The sequence below is a fragment of the Silene latifolia genome, chromosome 8 (genome assembly GCF_048544455.1).
Source record: "Silene latifolia isolate original U9 population chromosome 8, ASM4854445v1, whole genome shotgun sequence".
NCBI lineage: Eukaryota > Viridiplantae > Streptophyta > Magnoliopsida > Caryophyllales > Caryophyllaceae > Silene > Silene latifolia.
Window position 1 is genome coordinate 6140340 of NC_133533.1, and position 23393 is coordinate 6163732.

Genomic DNA, 23393 nt, shown 5'->3' on the forward strand with positions numbered 1-23393 from the left:
GGAATGGCCTGCTTTGCAGAACCCGTCCGCCCTAAAAATTGTCCAACACTTTCTTCCAAATGCCACTCAACCCGCCACTTTTGAACTCGATGTCCTCTCAAATGAACAACATTTACTTCACAATTTGATTCAAAAGACCCTCACCCCAACACAAGATCGGTCCAAATGCACTATCTCGGACATTATCCTCATCTATCACCTTGAAAAACGCCTTCCGATTAATCTTCCGGCCATAATGTTCCATACCTTTGCTGAAATCCGTCAAACAATTGTGGATAATTCTTATACCTCCAAGTCTCGGCTCTCCTTTGGCATGTGGTTATCTAAGATTTTCACGGAGAAAAATCTTTTGTCTAGTCACAGTGTTGGTGTTGACAAATTGACCGACTCGATGCGAACCTCTGAAAATCTTAAACGGATGCATCTTGCTATCGATGAGTCGGGTCGATTAATTTCCACTAAGGCAAAACCTTTCTCTGTTACCAAGCCTTTGGGTATGGGTGCGCCTGAGGACGGCATTTCCTCTCTGCATCGGTCTGAAACGGTAATGGGTGCAGGTTTATTGGGCTCTGGTTTTATGAGTCATGGGTCTTCCTCTAGCTCGCAAATGGACTCTCTCCGTCAGATAATTCGTGAGGAGGTTGACACTGCTTTAACAGGAATTACCACTCGTCTACTTGGGGAAATGCGCCTTCACTTTAAATCTCTTATGAGCCGTCTGAACTCTATCGGAGGACTTCCCCTGCCTTCCCCTTCCAGTGACTCGGATTGTGATGACTCCCCTCCCCGTTGAATCCATCCCCTTGAAACCTTCAAAACTGCCACCCTTCTCTTTTTACCTTTTGCCTTGTTTTCTTCTACGCATTTTAGGATGGTTTGCTTTAAACTCGTCTGTGTATGTTTAAAAACTTCTATATCCTAACCTTGGTGCTTTGTTGTGGTGGTCCTTTTTTGCCGTCACTCTCTTGATGATGTCAAGAGGGGGAAGTGAATTTATAATGTGTACGGATGGTATTGTCATACTCTTGCTAGTATTTATAGGTGTTTAATATTAGTAATTTTATTCTTGTGTTTACTCTCTTTAATTTCTAATATGATCTTATCTCATTGCTCACTACTTCTAATGACTAGTTGATTTTGATTATCTTGTTAAGGGGGAACCAAAAAGGGAAAGACACATTATATTTGGCTTGTCATCATCAAAGGGGGAATTTGTTGAGCTTATTGTGTTGATGATGACAAACCAAATGTTACTAACGTTTTCTCTTAAGTTTACTTAATAGGAATTGTCGACTTGTTGATTCAAGACGATTGAAGCATTGGATGAAGACCGCCTTGTATTTAATTTGGGTCATTAGAATTGAGATAGAAAATATTGAGTTTGCTATGCCAAGGCAACGGTGTAAGCCCGCCCATGTTCTTTGTTCTAGACGAATAAACCATGCTTTCCCAAAGATGTCTTTTAAATTGTTAAACAAGTTTGTGAAAAATTCCAACCAACTATTCTGAGCAGTTGGTTTAGTTGGTATCATGTAAGCTTTGCCCAAATTGGTTAAATGCTTTAAGGATGATTTTCTTGAAAGCACTTTTACAACCTTCCTTTCTTGTCCAAGTCACATGTGTGACTCTTGGCTAGGAAAGGAAACTTATCTTTTCAAAAGATGGTTTTCAGATTAACCATTTTGGTGCAAGAAAGAAAACTCCAACTGAAATGTTTTGTCACATACTACTTGTCTTTGGATTGACTTTCAAACTTGATTTTTTATATTAAAAGACTCCTCCTTTTTTCTCTATAAAAGGAGTGCTTCACTCCTTGTGAATACACGCACTTTCACTTTGTCAAAATCTGAGAAAGAGATAGAAAACATTTGCAAAAGCTCTTAATATTTTCAAGTGTCTAAAATCTTTTAGTTGCAAATTTTTCTTATTTCTTATGAGTCTCAAATTGGTTTATTCATCTAGTATGACATAGCTCAATATCTTCTTTCTCTTAGTTAGATCGACATTGAGTCTCTCCCGTTCTTAAGTGAACAAATTAGAGACATTTGATCTTGTAACTACTTGAGAATTAGATGAGCTTTAGAAACGGAGTAGTTTCTTGAATAGCACAATCGGAGTAGATTGTGGGGATCTCATTGTAATAGAATAATTGTAGTTAGAGTTAATTACATTATCAAATTATTAATGAGAAGTAGATTGGACGTAGGCCTATAGAGTGTAGGCCGAACCAATTCAAAACTGATTGTGTTAAACTTATTTCGTTTATTTATTTCCGCTGCAATTCTTAGTTTGTCGTTTTTATTATCTTCAAACAACAGTCTATCTACTATATTTGTCACGTTGGTCTCGTTGTTTACAGTTTATACAAAGACAACAAGTTCTGATCCGTTATTACAATGTTGCCTTCATCATAACCAACGACACTTCTTTTAATCTCCATTTAAAAGAGGTTGTGTTAGGTATTTGATATATCATTTCATTTAACTAACTTAAATCAATTAAGTTAAGTTAAAATTTTAAAAGGTACCTAATTCACCCCCTCCCCCTCTTAGGTACTTCGGGATCCTAAACTCTTCAATTGGTATCAGAGCCTCGTGCTCTTGATCGAGGTTTATCACCTTAGAGTTTGAATCTTGGGAAATGGATCCCTCAAAACACTCCAAGATCCCGGTCTTTACCGGTGAGAATTTTGGATGGTGGAAGCTCAAAATGGAGCATTACATTAAAAGTATTGATTATCAATGTTGGAAAATCATCGAAAACGGACCTCTTACTATTGAGGAAACCGACATCCTTACGGGTTTTACTAAGGTCAAAAATGAGAAAGATTACAATGAAAACGATTTTAAATTGGCCGAGAAAAACTCAAAAGCGATGTCGATTCTTCAACGGTGTGTTGGTGAGGCCGAAGTAAGTCGGATTTCTGGATGTCCTACGGCTAAATTAATTTGGGATTCCCTTGTACTTGCCTATGAAGGGACGTCTCAAGTTAGAAAACACCGTATTGACCTTCTCATGCAACAATATGAGATGTTTCACATGTCAAAGGACGAGTCCATAAATAGCTTTTCATCTCGCTTTTCGTGTATTATAAATGAACTAAAAAGCCTAGGAAGAAATTTCGAGTCCGAGGACATCACTCGAAAAATTCTTCGTAGTCTTACCACTAAATGGCAACCTAAGGTCACCGCCATAGAGGAAGCCAAAGATCTATCCACTCTATCTCTTCATGAACTAATGGGATCACTAATGGCTCACGAGTTCAATCTCGATAAGCATTCTAGTGAATCCTCAAGGGGAAAGAGTCTTGCTTTAGCATCCTCTTCAATTGATGATGAGGATGATGAAGAAGATGAGTTTGCTTTGTTCTCTAGGAACTTAGTTGGAATGGTGAATGGCCATGGTCATAAAAAGTTCAACAATAACTACACGAAAAAACGCTTTCCAAAGAAAAGACCCTCCACCACTATTGGATGCTTTAAATGTGGTGACAAATCACATCAAATTAAAGAATGTCCTAAGTGGGATGATATTAAGTCTAAAGATAAGCGAGATAAGGCTAAAAAGGACTACAAAAACCGAGTCATGTCCGCCATATGGGGAATGTCCGACTCCGAGGACGATGAAATCATCGAGGAGGAATTAGAGGCTAAAATGTGTATTATAAGTCGTCTCAAGGACAAAGTCTCAAAATCCTCTAAAACCGAGAATCTTAGATGTCTTATGGCTCATCCCGATGATTCCGACTCCGATTCCGACAATGAGGTAAAACTTCTAAAGGCCAAAGCTAGGACTTACTCCAAAGAAAAAGTATGTAAGCTTCTTGACAAACTCTTTGAGAAGGTCCAATAATCCTATCTCAAAAGTGCTAATTGTCGAAAAAGGTGTGCATTTTCTTCTCAATTATTCATTTTATGGCATGGGTTTGTGTTAATGCTATACGAGTTAGACCTTAAACTTTAGAATGTGATGTATTGTTGGTAATGTATAATGGTCCATTACATTTCTTCCTCACCTTTGTTGAATAAAACTTCTCGGAACACTATGGAACTGTCTATTGTTTTTACTTGGCCTAATTTTATTTCATCTCTTGAATATTGACATCGTGTTCTGTATGCAGTCAGTAACTGAAGACCTTCTCCATGGTTTGTATCTCAGTTGGCTAATATTATAATGTCAAAACTCATCAAAACATGGATCTTTACTTTGTTAGGATTAAAAAGCTCACAAAGCAATTTTGAAAGTGCTGAATGTGAAGAGGTTGGTCTGATATCCTTAGTTTGGTTTTGTTCTTTCAAGTTGTTATTATGAGTTTGAATTTACCGAACGACAGAAGGAATTACCGACCGAAAAAAAATGGGGCTTATTATGGGTGTGGTGTTACCAACTTTCTTTTGTTTTACGCCTGCTATATTTTAACTAGATGGATGTGGTGTTGACTAAATAATTCCAGGTGGTAGAGAGCAAGAAAAATATGGAAAAAGAGTGGAGTTACCTGACTTCGTTTCAGCATTTGCAAGGTAAAGTATTTGTCTTTAGTTATTTTATTATTGTCCAACTGATGTTTGGCGGTATTATTTGAATTATTGGCTAAGTTTTATTTGTCCATCCACTACCCTTCTGGTCCACTTACCTCCTTTCTCATCTTATCTAAAGAAAACTATTTAGGGGGATTTGTTCGGATATTGTTTAGATTGGACTTATTACTGGCTAGGTTTTTATAGACGTGTGATTCTCATATTTTCAGTCAGTGGTGTCTGATTTTTTTCATTGCATTTCTCAATCACAAATTCTCATTGGAGTTAGTCTTATGATAATACTCTAGTTTACGTTAATTAGTTTAGTGTGATCGTTTGTCATAAAATCTCAATAAGACGTCACATTTGTGCAAGACATCACACAAAATATGTCACTGGTCATGATTATTTCAGGAGGACATCACATTTGGCGACTGATGCTCCTTATTTCAGTAGCGTTGTATGGATCTTACATTTACGGATTTGGTTCGATGATTGAGCATTTTAGCGTACCCGAACTTTTTCCATCTCTACTGCATTTGTAAGTTGATAAAAATGAATGTTGAGTTGGATGGTGGCCATGACAGTACCTCAGGAATCAAATAGGAGGGGAGTTAGAGGTTAGGATTATGTTGAGGAACAGATAAAGAACTGACTACGTTCTCCATTTTTTGGGGCCAATCAAACAAATTCACCACGTTTCCAGTTATAGATAAATTTCATGGATTATAAGAGAAAAGTACTCTCCTAAAAGTCTCTAGGGCATGCTGTTCATGCACTCGTAAAACTTATTTGTGAAAAAAAATTATAGAATGAAGTCTTGCATTTGACCTATGTTGGGTATAATGGCTGAAATGAGTTACAAACTACGATATGAACTTATTATGGTTGTACTATGAAGTTTTGTTATTGATGCAGGATATTGTTCGCTATCTTCTCGCTTGTTCAATGACTGGAGGAGACGGGGTTGCCATGTGATCTATGTATTCTTCTACTACTCCGATCGAGCACTATTGACTTGAGTATGCCCGGTTGAGACGTTGAGTTGTGTTAGGTTTGTGACATCTAGTTTGGATTGATATATAGTTTTATGCAAGTTTACTAGATATTTAGAGAACATTTAGTATAGATTAACTTAGTAACTAAGACGGTTGTGGGATTATTTGTACTTTGGATTGTATTTGGAACGTTGTTGGGTTGAATAAGATGTAATGTTTTACATGTGAAGTATTAGTGGGTGGTTGGATTTACTGTTGCCGGTTTTTAAGTTTTTGTTTCGGATTGTGAGTTTTGTGTAATTTCAGCAGAAAATTTTTATATATATATATATATATATATATAAAAGCATTAATAAATTGCGTCGGTTCTTGAAAGAAATGATGCAAATGAGAAAAATGAATTGGACCTAATACAAAATATCAATTGCATCAGTTATGATAACAAATGACGCAAAAAATAAAGAAAATGCATCGGTTTTATAAAGAACTGATGCAAATGTAGAAGCATTTGCGTCGGTTGTACATACAATTGCGTCAGTTTTTAAAACAAAACTGACGCAAATAGTGCTTTTTTGCGTCGGTTTTTAAAACACAACTGACGCAAATGTTGAACTTTTGCGTCGGTTTCACAACTGACGCATAGCAAATACGACCCCTCGATATACGTCAGTCCAAAACCGACGTAAAAGGTCCTCTACAACTGACGCAATAGGGGTTTTTTCCATTAGTGTTGGTTTTATAAATGGAGATGTAGTTAAGCCTACTGCCGATGCTCTTAAGATAAGGCAATGGGATAGATGCAATGATATAGTCATTTCATGGATTTTTGGTAGTGTATATGAGAAAATTAAGGCTAGTATTCTTTTTACTGAGACTGCAAAGGGAATATGGGAAGAACTAGAGGAGAGATATGAACAATATAATGGTGCAAGGTTATATCAAGTACAGGATGGTTTAAACCAAATATCCCAAGGCTCTAACTCTATTTTCACTTATTTTACCAACCTCAAAATATGCTGGGAGGAGATTAGGAACCTCTAGTCCATGCCAAAATGCACATGTGGGTGTACATGTGGAGCTTACAAAGCCATTACCAAACATGAAGAGGATCGAAAGGTCATGAAATTTCTGATGGGTCTCAATGACAGCTATAATGTTCTAAGAAGGCAAATCCTAATAATGGAACCCATACTCAACATCAATGGAGTTTACTCTCTCCAGATTCAAGAAGAAAAGCAGAGAGAGATTGATTCTCAGTACATCTTAAACCTAGAGGCTTCTGCTATGGCTGCTAGGCGATATAACAATGCCAACAAGAACTCTTACAACAACAGAAACAACACCAATAACAACACTGGTTACAAAAATGACGTCAACAGAGGAAACATAAACTCTGCTAACAGGAGCCTCAACAACAACAAAAGTGAGGTTCCATTCACAAGGACCAACTATCATTGCACTCACTACAACATGGATGGACACAGTGATTCCAGGTACTTTATCTTGCATCCAGAACTATGGGGAACCAGAAGGACGGTTGTTGATGCCGCTGTCAGCAAGGATTTTGAACATGGAGAATCATTTGGTACAAAGAACCATACGGAATATGACCAAATTCTCCAGGAGCTGAACAAATTCAATCTCAAACCTTCCAACGAGCTAGCATGATGGCAGGCAGTTCTTAAATTCCCGATAATCCTTTAAACTATGAGTGGATTGTTGACAGTGGGGCTTGTAGCCATATGACACCAAATTTTCAATTCTTTCACAAGTACATCCAGTTAAAGGAGCCATGTTATATCACCATTCCTAATAGAACTAAAATTCAGGTTGTTGGTACTGGAAGCATTAAATTAACACCAAATATCACTTTAAATAATGTTTTATATGTGCCTGTTTTTCAGTTCAATCTTTTATCCATAAGCTAACTCACAAAAGACATTATCTCACCCATCCTATTCACTCCTAACCATTGTTTTATACAAGTTCCATCCATGACCGAATTCTTACACCTTGGTAGACAAAGAAATGGCCTATATTTTGCTGATTTCAAGCCTACAAACAACACTCAAGTTGCTGCTTCAACCCAAAACCAGACATGTGCTGCTGCTAATGCTTCTATTTCTTTAGATAGATGGCATTGTAGATTATGCCATTTTCCATTTTCTAATTTAAAGTTTTTGCCTATAATAAGAAACTGTAAGCAACAGACTTCTATTTGTCAAATTTGTCCTAAAGCCAGGCTCCATAGAAAGCCTCTTCCAATTAGCAATTCTAATTCCAAAGCCATATTTGAATTACTTCATGTTGATTTATGGGGGGGCAGTATCATACCCCTACACATTCTGGGTATTGTTTCTTTATCACCATGGTTAATGATTTTTCTAGAACGACTTGGACTCACCTTCTTGCACACAAGAGTAATGCACTGCCTATGCTTAAAGCTTTTATAATTGTGGACAGCGGGCCGCCCACGGGGGCGCTTGGGAGTGAAGGGGCTCGAAAACAAGCGTTTGCATTTTGTATGGAGTCGCCACCAATTTTTGTGGGAAATTGGAACCGTTCGAATACCTCGTGTCATGTCAAGACACAAAGTAGTGACATGAACACTAAGCAATCGTTACCCTTAGCATTCTATGTCTAGAATGACTCTCGCGGATGCCAATGAACACGGGTGCTCACGGAGATCTGGAGTAAGGGGTGAGGGTACGTATTAGGAAGCTCTTTTGATCGAACACCTAATCCCGCCCGCCTCGATAGCGGCCTCTACTAATGATTAGGGAAATTATTCGTACTTGATATATCGTCGGCTATATGCATGCAATGCAACATCCAATAGATTAACCCTAACATGTGAAATTAGCTAAGTCGGTTAACAATTAATTAGCAAACAATTGGGTCGAAGTAGGATTTAAGGTTGAATTACATGTGGAAGCATACAAAACAATGAAATAAATAACAATAATGGAAATTACATTAATTACATTGGATTAGGCGGTTTATGTCGAAAATACCTTTAAAACGGATAATTTGATAAAAAGGAACAAAAGAATAAAATAACAATTAACGAACAGGAATTAGCGATATTACGAATATTAGCTAATTGATACGTAAACTAATTAATCTAGGTCAAGCGCGTAAAAGGAGTTCGGGACGAAGTCGTCCCGGAGCAGCGCGAAGAGAATCGCGCCCTTTGGAAGAGGCGCGGCGATTCTTTGCGTCTGTTCCAAGGACGAACTCGATCGTGAAGCGGAATCGTAATTGTTAACGTTAATTGGTGAATTTAATGGATTGATTTAATTATTTATTCGGATGAAAGTGATTTACAGATTATTTAACATATGATTGAGTCATAAAAACAATAAACATGGATGAAACGGAGACAAAGACAGATTAAACATGTGAAGGGTCGATGTTAATGAACGAACCAAACAAGCGAATAATTAACTAAACATGATGAATTGATGGTGGATTAACAATGAACATGATGAAAAATATATCAACAATGAATCCCTTAAACTCAACATGAACGAATTGAATCCCTAGAACTCGAATTGAATATTAGTGACGAAAACCCGCAAATATGAATTACTTGGGATTTAAGTCGGATTAGATGAATTAAACATGTGAATGAGTGATGAAATATATGATATAATATACATGCTAATTATTATGATTTTATGACGGAGAATTAACAGACGAACAAACAAAACAAATAAATTTGATACGAATTGCAGAGGACGGAGGAAGAAGAAAAGAAAGAAGCTGCGGCCTCACAAAGAGGCGCAGCAGTGCCTGCGCTCCTTTGAAGAGGCGCGGCGATTCTTTGCGTCTTTTCTCGATCGTCTCTCTCATCGGAAATCCGCAAAAACAGTTTTAAAGACGGTTTTAGAAATCGGTTTTAATGAGGTGCTTTCGACATAAACCTTACAATTGTTATATAGTAATTAAATGCAATAAACAAAAGGAATTATACACCCTCAGACTTACATGTTGACGGAACGAGAAGAACTAAGAAGATCGATTAGTGAATGCTCGACGCGAATGCAAGGAAAGAGTGCCCTCGTAAGAGGAAAACGATTGATTAATTAAAGTTGATTAAGTGTAGTTGGTCAAATTGGTCGGTCATGCAACGGAGAGGCTGGTACCCGGAAGATCCGAGCTTACGTGGTCGGAAGTCCAAGCACGTAGGCGCCAATTAGTAAGAACGAAGTCTAGAATGCAAAGGGAGAAGAGAAGGGCGGACACTCGCGTGAGAAATATGAGGAACGAAGGCTCCTATTTATACTAATCACGTGAAGGAATAGGGTTTCGGAGACTCTTTGGAAGTGAATCTCGGAAAGATATAAAAAGAGATACGTAAATCATGCAAAGAAGGGCCTGGGAAGAGGCGCGGCCCACCTGCGTCTCTTGGAAGAGGCGCAAAGACTGCTGTTGCGTCTGTTCCCGGAGGTTTCCTCCGCTAAGAAAGAATCTCCGCGTTTAAGTTATGGTAGGACGGGTTTATTCGATTATCTTTTAAATATTACGGGATATTATTTGCCAAAAGATAAAATTTGATGAATATGGAATAGAAATATCCGGAACATTCCAGAACATTCCGACTCGGGATTTAACAAACTATCGAGAAAATGGAGACGGTTTTTGACCCGGACTCGAATGTACTCTAATTATCGCCAAAACGACCGTATCGGCACGTAGATGACAACTAAGAGGTTGACATTTATATTTGAGCAATCACTTGACGATAATCTTACGAACTGTCACTAATCGTTCCGCGAATCAAACATGCGGCCCAATCATCACCGGGTGGTTTGGAGGGGTGCGTAAACGAGGTGTCTCTGAGCCCCCACTTTGACCGAGGCTTGGACAAGGCGAAAGTCAAAGTATAGCCATCAGGTCAATCGAAGATTACAACCTGACGACTATGGCGACGCGAGGCGGCTCAAGGGGTCTGAGCCAAGGACCTGTCGTCGGGAACATTTTAGAGTCTGTCGACTATCGGGGAGGGTCGTTTAAAGTCCATTAGACTACGTAAGGAGGCTCGCCAGCCATAAGAAGAGACCATACCTGAGACTTAATCGAACTTCGCGGGGAATAAGAGATATTGAAAACAGCAGGACGTCGGTAGAAAAGCTGGGATCCGCTGCGTCGGTCTCGAGCGAATTGGCGAAATTTGGAAGTTGAATCGCTTGCGCCGGTCTCAAGCGAACTCTTGTTGGGGACATATCGACGACGAGGAACATCTTGATCGTCGTAGGGGAAACTTCGAATGAGCGATCTTGCAAAATACTCTGCGCCGGATAAAATGATTTGACGACTAGGAACATCCGAATCGTCATGAAAGAAAGTCTCGAGTGAGCGAGATCGCAAAATACTATCTGCGCCAAAATGGTTGAGCAATATGCGAAATATCATGTGCGGGATAAAATGAACTCGGACAATATCTGCGAAATATTGTCGCTTTGGATAAAATGCGGGCGGAACGAAAGGAAATCGTCGAAACGGACCAAAGTGATAACATGTCATCGAGGAAGAGGCGCACCAAAGATGGGCCCACGAGTAACGAACTCATAACGGATTTTTGAAAATCCATCGGGAGGGAAACAAAGGAAGAGGCGCAGCAAGAGCTGCGTCTCTTGGAAGAGGCGCAGCGCCCGCTTGCGTCTGCTTTCCCAATTCAAAGAATTCGCGTAAAAACGCGAAATCGAAAGGTTTTATTTCATTATTTGAAACACAAATCCTTCAATTTCTCTCTCAAATCTTCACCATTTCTATCAAGGTTGGATTCAAAAGCTTGCTTAAAATATGACTAATCGAGGTATGTGCTTTAATCTTGCATTAATCTTCCATATTTGTCGAATTTTGAGTCGCAAACATTAGGGTTTTCGACCCTTTTGATCGAAAATTTGGGGCTTTTCCCCCAAATGAATTTTTCATGCCAAATTGATACTAGAAACGAGTAGTAGGCAATGTTAGGAACATAACCATGTATTTACTTCGAATTTTCATCAAGTTTTGAGCCCTTGAGCGAATTTTGAGACGGTTTCACAACTAGATCGAAAATGGCTTCGAAAATGGCCTTAGGATTGCCCATTTGTGATGAAATTTGATAGTAGGGACCCTTGGATGATGGGTAAACTTCCTGTCATCTCGGAAGTTTGGTTTGTGACAACTTTTGCAGGACACCTTTTAGGGCATAATCGCCATTATAGCGAAATCTTTGCCCGAATTTTCGACCCGAACTCGGAACTAGGTTTTGACTTTGACTTGACTTGACCCTATCCATCACATGAGTGATTGATTTGGTGGGAATATGGCCAAGGATGGCCGGAAAGGGGCGATTTCTGGGCCTTGAAGGCTCGAAAACTACTTAACAAGGGCTTGTCGTCATGTGACGCGGCCCGGATTTGCCTTACTGTTGCAGGTGACGATGCTTCTACTTCTGGGAGAGATCCTATGGACGTAGACGCCGCTGTTGTTGAGGAGGCTTTAGAGCAGGCCTTCACCGCCGCGGTGATGGCTGCTGCAGAGGAGGTCCCCGAGGAGGAGGTGGCGACGAGGAGGAGATTCCGAGACGGGCCCACCTCGGACGAGGGGGTCGCCGGTGAGAGGTGCTCTGCGTGGCCGAGACACGGGAGAGTAGGCACCTTGTGTGGGCTGCAGAGGGTCACTTGTCCTACAGGACGGTGAAGAGCTTGGTAATAGGAATTCCCTAACTCATTACCTATCCTTTTCCATTTTTGTTCAAATCTCTTCCAAACTTATTCCAAAACTAAAGATAGCTTTGTTTCAAATTTTAATAGGAGGCCGGGAACATCCGGTCGTTCTCGGGGTATACGACGGCGATGGAGCATTACGAGCGGCTGTCGGAGGAGGAGAGGGCCATGATCGAGCGCGGAGCGTTTGGTCCTCTGGTTCAGGTTTGGAGGGATATCGTGAAGAGGAAGTTGCGGGCCAACCTTAGCCTGGTCCGCGCTTTCTTGGATCGATTCTGGGATACGACTTCCACATTTCACCTGCCTTTTGGTGAGGTGGGAGTCACCTTGGAGGACTACGGCATGATTTCTGGTCTGCCGTGCGGGACTGAGGAGATGGTGTGGCCAGAGACTGGCATGAGGGCGGACTCGACCGAGGCGAGGAGGTTGATCGGCTGGAACTTGTCGCCGAAGGCTGTTTGCGGTCTTCGGGTTTGGTACCCAGTACCTATGTTCGAGATTACTTTGCGGGGAAGACCCCAACATCGGTGGTGATCGATGGGGAGGAGACGGCCCCTCCTCCTTGTACTGGCCGAGCAGAGGGCTCGTCTCGTGGCTTTGGTGGTTCTTGTCTTCGATTTACCTCGGAGACAAGGGTGAGAGGTTGTCGACGAAGCTTCTCCCCTTTCTTTTTCGACCGAGTTCCTTAGGGCGCTGGACCGGGTCATTTGCTGGTTTTGCGGTCCTCCTCCGCTTTATGAGGGCCATGGTTCGTCCGGAGTTGATGGAGAAGGGGACTTCTCCTGGCGCTGTCGGACCTGGGCTACTGTTGGAGGTATGAACCTTCCTTTGGATCAACGTAAATTCCTTTCTTTTATCAAAGATCGTCATTGACCATTTTGCTTTACAGGCGTGGGTGTACTCCTACTTTCCGGGCCTCGCGCCCAAGAGGACGGAGCCGTTGGAGAGGGCCTATCCCGTGGTGAGGGATTGGGTCATGTGCCGGACGAAGAGCAAGCGTTCTTCTCACAACGTCTACCGGCGGGACGTGAACGCCCTTCAGCTGAGCAGCGTGAGTATCCCATTTGTATTCATTCACATCTTCTCATATTTTGTTTTCAATTGATCATAGGAATGACCTTTGCCTTCATATTGTCACGGTGGGTGCCCGGACCTTGGGCGGAGTACGCCTGGAGCGCCTCCCTTTGTTCGAGACCCTTCGTCCTAGGAGCTCGAGTCAAAATTTCTTTGTTGTGGACGTCGATGGGTCCTGTATGGTATCTGGGCGAGCGGTTAGCTCGTCAGTGCTTTCGGGGTGCGTTGACGGTTCCCGTCGATCCTCCTAGGACGATGTTCAGGGAGCCCTCCGAGGCTGAGAGGGAGGCGGACTTGGCCGGTGTCGGTGGCGACGACCTTCTTCTCCCTGAGGAGGATTACTCAGCGTTCCTTTACGGGAGGTTGGCCTATTGGCCGGTAGTGGTGAGTATCGTTTGTTTTCTTGTTGATTTGATTTTCGAGACTTGCGACGAAAGATCGTCGATTGATGAGAGCTATTTGTCTTTTCAGGAGGTTGAGGCGGCGGGCATCGAGCCCCCAGAGTACCCCGAGACCCTCGAGTACACTGACGCTACTGGGAGGACGACGATCTCCGAGCTGCGTGATTTTGACGTAGCTGTGACGGATGCTGGCCTAGATGATGGCAAAGATCTCGATTCGGAGGGTGAGCTCCCATTTTGCATGGTTTTCGTGTAAGAACACGTTTGACTGAATTTGTTTAATTTCTTTGAGAGTTTCCTTTTGAAATGCAGGTCGCGCCGTCTCGGTTCGTGGCACTATGGAGGGTGGCCAACCGGCTACGAGCTACGGCCATTGAGGCACTCGTCGGCGGTCGAGGTCGTCAGGTATGAACCTTTATACCCATTTTTCGATCTTCTTCTTTTGATTTTTTTGGTTTTCCAATTGAGTTGATTGACATGAGCCAATTCGTTCTTTGTTTGCGGGGTGACAAGCAGTCGGGACGAGAGTTGGCCCAGGCTCGGGAGGAGAGACGGCTCGCTTGTCGAGGGAGCTCGAGTTTCGGGATGCCGAGATCGCCGCTCTGATGGCGAGAGTTCTTGAGTTGGAGGGTGTCCAGCAAAGTAGCTTGTGTAGTTTTGTAGATTTGTACATTTTGATTTTGAAACATTTTCGGACTTGGTTCGGGGCGCGAGCCCCCGCCTTTCTTGGATTTTTGATTTGGTGGGCGCAAGCCCCGGTTGCTGTGCATCCGGACTTGTTCGGGCGCGAGCCCCGCTTTTCTTGTATATGATGGCCACGAGTGCCTTTTTTCTTTGGGTTGTTTGTTTGTACCTATGATGGCCTGAGTGCCTTTGCTGCTGGGTTGTTTGTTTGTACCTGCAGGTTAGTTCTTTGAACAGGTTTTGGTAGATAACGGTTTATGCCGTTACGTTGCCGAAATTTACATGGAAAATCACGCGATTCATACATTTTATATACACATAAGGCCTTTAATTAGCGCACAATGAGACTCAAAAGAAACGCAAAAATGCAAAAATTTTGCCGGAAATGACCGGAAATGACCGGACGGTAGGGAGGGTTACCCCCGAAAAAAAAAGAAAAATAGAAATTTATAAGTTAGAAAATGTAGAAAAAGAAATTAAGAAAATGAAATAAATATATAAATGTTTGAATAATAAAAAGAATTAAATGGACAATTAAATACACAAATGTGATAAAATGGCGAAAATGTCAATGTCGCCTCGAAATGCGTGCCCGCGAAATTAGGAAATTCCAAAACATGGTAAACTTCCGTAGTTTACCAAAATAAAATCCCATAGGAATAGGAAATCACGCGTGTTATAGAATTAGGAAAGATCCAAACGCGGAAATCACATTAGTGAGCATGGGGAAGAGGCGCAGCATGAGCTGCGTCCCTTTGAAGAGGCGCAGCAGGCGCCGCGCCTGTTCCCAGATGGGTTTGTTCTGACGGATTTTGGAAACAGCAAATTAGTATAAATAGAAGCGTCGCCGAAGCTTTGAATCATATAATTCTTCCGTCTTTTCTTCGTCGCTTCTCCTAAAACTCCTAAAATAAATTTTCAAGAGAAAATTATCATCATGAATACTTTGGAGGTTCGCTTGAAGGAATGGACTAATGAGTTTTCGAACACGGAAAAGCACGACATGGGTGCTTATAATCTTGGGTCTTTATTGAGTTTGAAACTCATCAAGGTAGTGAAACCGTTCTTAGATGCTTGCCTTGATTATTGGGATCCAAATTATCATGTATTCGCCTTTCCAGGAGGTGATATTTGTCCTTTTAGGAGGAAATTGTCGCTATTGGCGGGTGGGACCCCGAACACTTACCCGCCATCCCTTCTACCGCTCAAGGGTATAAGAGTAAGTTCGAGAGATTTGCTTGGACCGACTAGACTCGAGGTAGATCGTCTTGTTACCCCGAAAGGCGTGCGGATGTTGGATTTTATAGACCGATTCATCAACGGGCCGACCCTCTGTCTCTTATGTTGCTAGAAGGAGAGCATTTGGCTTCTGTTTGTTGCATGTGTATGTCTTTCCGGGACATGTTGATGAGGACTTGAGAGGTGATCCTCGCCTTTTGAGCCTTATTGAGCAAATGGAGTGCGCAGAGCCCACATGCGTGCTTAGGGAGATCATTTTGGGTTTGGATAATAGGAAATCCAACCGCGATCTGCCGTTCTTGGGAAGTCCGTTATCCTACGGGTAAAAGACACCTTTTTTTTTTTTTTTTTTTTTTTTTTTTTTTTTTTTTTTTTTTTTTTTTTTTTTTTTTTTTTTTTTTTTTTGGTGTCTAATACCTGTCTTGGTAGGTTTGGCTCATGGAACGGCTCCGATTGCTTGAGCCCCCAGTTCATGCACTTTCCTATCATGCCCGTATGATTTCGATGAGGACACTACCAGTACATGGTGGACTTCACCCGGTCTGCGACTATTGGAAGAACAAGCTAAAGACCGATGACGGCCCTTTGATCGGGTGGGTTGTACCGTGGTGGCACCTCAAGTCTGTCACTGGGGTGTCTTCTTTAGATCCCACTAGGTCCGTGCGCATCCCTGGATTGGAGTTTATGGTGTGCATCTTCCCTGAGAGATTGATGAGGCAAGTTGGGTTGAAGCAGATGATCCCTAGGCTTGACACCGTCCCGCAGACCGCTATGGCGTTGACTACCGAGAGCCGAAGAGAGTGGGCTATGAAATGGGCCCAGAGAAACATGTGGTTCCTGAGCTTCTCCTCCAATGCTTTGTGGGTGTCGGACTCTTATCTGAGGTGGAGGAAGGCTGCAACTTCGGAAGAGCGCGAAAGACTGAGGAAGCGCGAGCCCGTTGATTACAAGGTGCGCGAGGGAGAGAAGGAGAAAGAGAAACATCGACCGAAACGCGGAAGAAGAAGCCGGCTTTCAAGTCATTCATCCTTCGAAGAAATCAAAGACTACTCCCGCGCAGAGATGGTGGTTGACAAGAACGGGAGAGTCAGGCCTCGAGAAAGACCGTTGGTGATTAGGTCTGAAGTGGTGCAAGAGCGCCCGGCTCGGGATCGTGACAAGAAATATGACAAGAACGACAAGGGCAAGGGAAAGATGGAGGAATAGCCCAAGTCTTAGTTATTATTATTTGATTATTATTATTATTGTTGTAATAAAAAGGAGGGATTTTTAGAATCCTAGCCTATCTATTTTTATTATTTGTCGTACTATTATTATTAGAAATTGAATGAAATAAAAGAGGTTAAATGGTTATGAAACCGTTGGCATTTTCTTTAATTATTCTTGTCGAATTTCAGATGCGATGCAAATGTCCTTCTATTTACATTTATTTTATATATAATGGCGGGTTGAATCCGGTGAAGGATTGCCTACGTATTCACTTAAAGAAAGCGAAATCAAACCCTTGCGCGTAGTTCGAGTAAATGTAAAAGAATAATTGTTTGAAGCAAGAGCTTGTAATGAACATAGAAAACAAGCATGAGCTTTGCTTACTGCGGAGGTGCGAATTCGGTTTGTTTGATGATATGAGGATGACAAGTTTGCCAAGATGCAAGAGCATAGTGACATTCAAATAGGCCAGGGGCCGTTTATTTAGTGCCACAAGAGCGACACGTGGGTTTACGCGAGGCGCGTTTCTGTTCTATCCTAGGCATAGTACCGTTTCAGTTGGTCGAGATTTGTGGGGTTTGAAAACTCATTTCCATCCAGTGTCCGTGATTCTAACCGCACCCCCGGGAGTATGGATTTGACTAGATATGGTCCGGCCCAATTAGGTTTGAATTTCCCTCTCGGGTCGACAGGTAAAAGAGCTCTAACCGATTTGAGAACTAAATCTCCTTCTTTGATGTTTCTTGGCCTAACTCTTTTGTTGAAAGCTCGTTTGATACGTGCTTGATATGTTTGGACATTATGTAAGGCACGTAGCCTACGTTCATCCAAGAGGATGAGTTCTTCGTATCTATCCCTTTTCCAATCGGCTTCCGGGATTTGACTTTCTAGTAGAATACGCAAGGATGGTATTTCTAGCTCAATTGGTTGTACGGCTTCCATGCCGTAGGTCAAATAGAAAGGAGTAGCCCCGGTGGGCGTCCGGCGATGTACGATACCCCCACAAAGCGAAGGGTATTTTGCTTGGCCAATCTCTATAATTGTCAGTCATTTTCTTGAGGATCGTGACGACATTTTTGTTAGTCGCCTCTACCGCGCCGTTAGTCTGCGGTCGATAGGGCGAGGAGTGATGATGCTTGATCTTGTATTTGGCTAGCAATTGTTCGGTTTCGGCTTGGAAGTGGGACCCATTATCGCTGATGATCTCATGCGGGCAACCATACCGACAGATGATGTTGTTTTGTATGAACTTTGCCACATTTTTAGTCAGTAAGAGCGGTGTAAGAAGCCGCTTCTACCCACTTGGTGAAGTAGTCAATCGCTACTAGGATAAAACAGTGACCTCCTGTTCCGGCTGGGGTTATTTTCCCAATTATATCAATTCCCCATGCGGAGAATGGCCAAGGAGATGTCATTGTATAGAGCAACGAAGGAGGGACGTGTTGTACGTTCCCGAAGATTTGACAATTGTGGCAATGCCTCACATATTTGATGCAATCGGATTCCATTGTGGTCCAATAGTACCCTAGACGTGTGATTTTCTTTGCCATCATAGGTCCACTCATGTGAGGACCGCATTCTCCGTCGTGGACTTCTTCCATTACTTTTCGTGCCTGTGAATGATCAAGGCAACGTAGGACTACACCAAGAGGTGTTCTTTTGTACAATTCTCCTTGCATTAGGATGTATTGGGAAGCTAGTAGGCGTATAGCTCGTTGTCCCCTTTTGTCCATTTTCGGCGGATAGGTACCGTTAAGCTTGAAGTTTAGGATTGCTTGGAACCAGGGTTCTTGTGCGATTTGTTCTTCATCGGTAATCTGATGGACATACGCCGGCTCCGACCGTCGTTCAATACATAAAGGCATTTCCATCATGTAATCTGGCATGTTTATCAAAGATGCAAGTTTTGCAAGAGCGTCTGCAAATTGATTTTCCTCTCGAGGTAGGTGTAAGTAGGTTACATGATCAAAGAATTGAGCCACTTGGTCTATCCTGGCCCGATAGGTGCAAGGCTTTCACTTCGGATTTTCCAGGATCCCGTAATTTGGTTGATGATCAGTGACGAATCCCCATGCACTCGTAGGTTTTTGATACCTAAGCTAAGCGCCGCTTGTAGTCCAATGAGACAAGCTTCATACTCTGCAGCGTTGTTTGTCACCTCGAAGTCGAGTTTGACAAAGATTGGTGTATGCTCACCTTCAGGAGAAATGAGCAACACTCCTATCCCAAATCCTCTTAGGTTTGATGCTCCATCAAAGTATAGATCCCAAGAGTCTACATCGGTTTGAAGTATATCCTCGTCGGGAAATGACCAAGTATCTATGGTTTGTGCGTCGTTGATGGGATTTTCTGCGAAGAATTCGGCGACGGCGCGACCCTTTATTACTTTCAGTGGCACGTATTTGAGGTCAAATTCGGAGAGCATCATGGTCCATCTTGCCAGACGTCCGTTGAGAATGGGTTTCTCGAAGAGGTATTTGACTGGATCCATTTTGGAGAATATCTTGACAGAGTAGCTAAGCATGTAATGACGTAGCTTCTTTGTTGCCCACACAAGAGCGAGGCATGTCTTTTCGAGTTGTGAATATTTGCACTCATATTCCAAGAACTTCTTACTTAGATAGTAAATAGCTCTTTCTTCACTTCCTACAGTTTGAGCTAGCATAGCACCCATGGCAGTTTCAGTTACTGTGAGATATAAACCAAGAGGTTGATCTCGTTGTGGTGGCATGAGCACTGGTGGTTTAGCCAATATCTCCTTGATTCTGTCGAATGCCTTTTGACAGTCGTCGTCCCACATGGTGTTGTAGATACCTCATTTCTGCACCTCCCGCAAACCACCCAGTGATGATTGGGCCGCATGTTTGATTCGCGGAACGATTAGTGACAGTTCGTAAGATTATCGTCAAGTGATTGCTCAAATATAAATGTCAACCTCTTAGTTGTCATCTACGTGCCGATACGGTCGTTTTGGCAGTAATTAGAGTACATTCGAGTCCGGTCAAAAACCGTCTCCATTTTCTCGATATTTGTTAAATCCCGAGCCGGAATGTTCGGAATGTTCCGGATATTTCTATTCCATATTCATCAAATTTTATCTTTTGGCAAATAATATCCCGTAATATTTAAAAGATAATCGAATAAACCCGTCCTACCATAACTTAAACGCGGAGATTCTTTCTTAGCGGGAGGAAACCTCTCGGGAACAGACGCAAGCAGTCTTTCGCGCCTCTTCCAAGAGACGCAGTGGTCTGCGCCTCTTCCCAGGCCCTTCTTTGCATGATTTACGTATCTCTTTTTTATATCTTTCCGAGATTCACTTCCAAAGAGTCTCCGAAACCCTATTCCTTCACGTGATTAGTATAAATAGGAGCCTTCGTTCCTCATATTTCTCACGCGAGTGTCCGCCCTTCTCTTCTCCCTTTGCATTCTAGACTTTGTTCTTACTAATTGGCGCCTACGTGCTTGGACTTCCGACCACGTAAGCTCGGATCTTTCCGGGTACCAGCCTCTCCGTTGCATGACCGACCAATTTGACCAACTACACTCAATCAACTTAATTTAATCAATCGTTTTCCTCTTACGAGGGCACTCTCTTTGCATTCGCGTCGAGCATTCACTAATCGTTATCTTAGTCCTTCTCGTTCCGTCAACATGTAAGTCTGAGGGTGTAAAATCCTTATTTATTTATTGTATTTTATTTTTCATTATCAATTGTAAGGTTTACGTCGAAAATACCGTTAAAATCGATTTCTCAAACCGTGCTTCAAAACTCTTTTTTACGGATTTCCAGTAGACAGACGTCGAGAAAAGACGCAAAGAATCGCGCGCCTCTTGAAGGAGCGATTCTCGCTGCGCCTCTTCGTGAGGGCCGATTCTCGCTTCTTTTCTTCTTCTTCGTCCTCTGTAATTTTTGTCTTGCTTTTATTTTGTTCGTTTGATTAACTCTTCGTTCACATGATAGCATAATAATAATCACATGTATATATTTCATCATTCATTCACATGTTTAATTCATCTAATCCGACTTAAATCCCAAGTAATTCATATTTGCGGGTTTTCGTCATTTAATATTCAATTCGGGTTTTAGAAATTCAATTCGTTCATATTGAGTTTCTGGGATTCATCGTTGATATATTTTCATCTGTTTATTCATTAATTCGTCATCATTCATTATGTTTAGTCTAATTAATTTGTTTGGTTAGTTTGTTAATTCGTTCATTAATCGTTCATCCATGTAATTAATTCATCTTAATTCCGTCTCATCCATGTTTTACTGTTTTGATGACCCATTCACATGTTAAATAACCTGTTAATCACTTTCATCCGAGTAATTATTTTAATCCATCATTAAATTTATCAATCGACATTAACGGCTTGCAATTACGGCTTCACAGCCAGAACTGAGCCAAGGAACAGACGCAGCGTCTGCTGCGCCTCTTCCAAAGGACGCAGCTCTGCTGCGCCTGTTCCTGGCTGAGTTCTGTCTCTGAACTCCATTTATGCCTTGACCTAGTTTAATTAGTCTACGTAATTAACTAACTATTATCCGTATTATCACGCTAATTCTTGTTCGTTTATTCTTTTATTTCTTTTTCTCAAATTATCCGTTTTAAAGGTATTTTCGACATAAATCGCCTATCCATTGTAATTAATGTAATTTCCATTATTGTAATTTATAATTATTGTATTTCTTGTATTGTTTGTATGTTTTCACATGTAAATGAGCATTAAATCCAACTTCGACCCAATTGTATGCTAATTACGTGTCAACCGACTTAGTATTAATTCTCACATGCTAGGATTAAAACTTGGATGTTGCATTGCATGCATATAGCCGACGATATATCGAGTATAAATAACTTCCCTAATCATTAGTAGAGGCCGCTATCGAGGCGGGCGGGATTAGGTGTTCGATCAAAAGAGCTTCCTAATACGTACCCTCACCCCTTACTCCAGATCTCCGTGAGCACCCGTGTTCATTGGCATCCACGAGAGTCATTCTAGACATAGAATGCTAAGGGTAACGATTGCTTAGTGTTCATGTCTTTACTTTGTGTCTTGACATGACACGAGGTATTCGAACGGTTCCAATTTCCCATAAAAATTGGTGGCGACTCCATACAAAATGCAAACGCTTGTTCCCCGTTTCTCACCAAGCGCCCCCGTGGGCGGCCCGATGTCCACAGTTTGGCGACTCCGCTGGGGATAATACACTTACGTGTAGCTAGGGTGAAACTTGAACAAGGTTAGGGAATAAGTTTGTACAAGACAATTGTCGGTTTTCATAACTCGGTCTTCCTAGACCGTTTAATTCGGCCTTCCTAGGCCCAACCCAACCCATTCGACCAATCGTCCCGTCTAAACGGTCCTAATTCTTATTTGGGCCTATGGATGGATAGCGATTGACGTCATCCATACCATGGTACTTACTCTTGTTTGTATCAAGGGCCTTCACTACTTGAGGAAATGGACTAGGAATCGGCCTTACTCTTGTTTGGTACGAGCCTCTCCACAGACTTCGGGTTTGATGGTTCGGTATGGCAACCCACCCTTCAAACCAAAACCCTTCTAAATGCACTCAGCATCCCGTTATAATGCTTGTATGATTGTTTGTACCTTACGTGATCACCATTTTCTAAACAAAACCATGACGAATCTTGTAAAATCAAAAATCCCTTTCAAAATGTAAATATTTTCAAAATAGCGCAAAACCCAGTCAAAATTCTGTCCGTTTATCAAGTCAAATTTCGGGCCTCAAACCCATTTCAAAAAACCAAAAAAAAAACAAAACGTTTTTTTTAAAAAAAAAAAAAAAAAAGAACGAAAAAAGAACGAAAAAAAAAGTCCAAAAAAAAAGAAAACAAAAAAAAAAACGTTTTATTCAAAATATTTTCAAACCGTGTAAATGTAAATATGTAAATTCAATTGGGCTAAGTTAGAGTCAAAGTTCAAACCGACTATGTCCTAGTCGAAACTCCGTCGAGTCATGAACCCGTCTTTTCTTTATATTTTGGGTCTTTTCAAAATCAAGTCAAATCCTAAGGCGTCACGCCGTCATTGTGGACCTCCCTACCCCAATTCAGTTAGGATCTAAGCATTTTCGACACATCGAGTCACACGTTTCGAGGCTCAACACACGAGTCTCAATGGGCCTCATACTTGAGTCTAAACTACAATAGTCTTCTTAACACCTATAAGCAAACCTCGAGTCCAGAATCAACATGTGTCATCAATCCCGTCAATAAGGTCAATCATATTAGGGTCACTCTGTCAGAGTCAACACTCGAGTCTAAAATCAAGGTCAAACACCGTGAATCCAAACACGAGAAGTCACTCACGACATTTCCTGGATTCACAAGTCAAGAGTCTAGCCATCTCGTCTTGTCCCTTCCTTTGTTTGTTGCCTTAGTATGCGTGATCCCGTGTCAAATGAAGTTGTAATGCGCATCATTTTCTTCTCGGTAGGAATTCTGCAATTTCCAAGGAAAGTGTTCAAGAACGTCTATCTGTCGACGTCGAGGGACTAAGTGTTGTAGTCATTAAGCTTCA

At 41.8% G+C, this 23393-nt stretch overlaps 1 long non-coding RNA gene and 1 pseudogene across 1 annotated transcript; both read left to right on the top strand.

The window, feature by feature from the left end:
• The first annotated feature begins 4101 nt into the window (after window positions 1–4101).
• LOC141596158 (uncharacterized) lies at window positions 4102–5763 on the top strand. The gene is made up of 3 exons (XR_012522397.1): window positions 4102–4260; window positions 4454–4520; window positions 5436–5763. It is a non-coding gene; the product is annotated as an uncharacterized LOC141596158 (long non-coding RNA).
• A 1746-nt stretch (window positions 5764–7509) lies between these two features.
• Window positions 7510–23393, top strand: part of LOC141594522 (putative fructokinase-8) — a 35855-nt pseudogene continuing 19971 nt past the window's right edge.